Here is a 1,267-nt window from a genome sequence, read left to right as displayed (position 1 = left end):
GCACCCGTCACTGTCATCCCCCTTCCCCCCCAGGTTCGACTCAAGCTGGCTTGATGGGGATGAAGAGGAGGGAGGACGGTTAGGGACTGAGAAGGGTGTAGGGCCCCTCCTGTTCAGCACTAACGGCTTCACTGTGTCCCTGTACTCATAATCCTAAAACCATCCATCCCTTCTTCAGTCTCTCTTCTTGACTCATGCATTCAGCAAATATTTTACTGAGCGTTTACCTTGTGCCAAGGATGGTTGAGGGCTGGGGATGCAGCAGTGGACACTTTTAGGGGTTGGAAGTGACGTACACAGTGGTCTACAGTGGGGGATGAGGATGGTGCAGGTATGGTCCTGTCTCCCTCAAGGGAGTACCAAGTGGTGTATAGGTCAGAGCAGAGAAAATAAGGTAGCGGGAAAGAGACAGGGGACCAGTGGGACCTATAGCACCAATGGGCCAGACTGTGTGCATTGGAGAAAAGAGACTTGGATGGATGCAGAACCTGCCCTGCGGGTTCAGGGGAAGCCAAAAAGCAAAGCATCAAGTTCAAGTGGCATTTGGAGAGGCAAGAGGGTTAGAGAGACATGAAATATGGGACAGAATATGTCTGGTTCAATGTTTATCTATGTTCATGTTCATGATTAAATTGGTTACTACATGTAAACCGCTCAGAGCAGTTCCTGGCATATTGTGAGAGCCAATACAAGTGGTAACTATTATGTTGTTAGTGTGATCATTACCGTAGTTATTGTTATATGGGCTGCTACGTGTCCTGAGAACGTACTGGGCTGTGAAACTAACTGGTCCACCGCCACCCTTGGTAGGTGCCACACTCTCTGAAAATGCACTATTAGTATTCATCCTCTAGGTGAAGTTTTGCACCCTCTCAGATTCCCCTTTAAACACAGAGATGTGAAAAGAATAATAAAAGAACATGTAAGTTTAACTAAATAACAGATTGACTCGTATCATACAGAATATTACCAGTGTGTACTGTGCCCCTTTAAAAAATCATCTAGACTATGTTAGACCAAGCGGTCAATAATTTCTCTAAAGCAAAGATGAGAATGTTAAGGGGCAGGGAAAGAAGATGACCGAAAGGAAACATCTAGAATGAAAGCAATGAGAACGTTGACCCATTGGGACAAATGTAACCAATGTCACTGAATGGTTTCTGGAACAATTGTTAGATGGGAAGCTAACTTGCTTTCACCAGAAACACAATAAAGTATTATTTTAAAAAGAATATATACGGTAAGATGGAGGAATAGGCAGACAAGC

This window comes from Orycteropus afer, unplaced genomic scaffold, assembly GCF_000298275.1.
Source record: "Orycteropus afer afer isolate SDZICR_OR568_19922 unplaced genomic scaffold, OryAfe1.0 scaffold00130, whole genome shotgun sequence".
Taxonomy (NCBI): Eukaryota; Metazoa; Chordata; class Mammalia; order Tubulidentata; family Orycteropodidae; genus Orycteropus; species Orycteropus afer.
Note: the sequence above shows the minus strand (reverse complement) of the source record.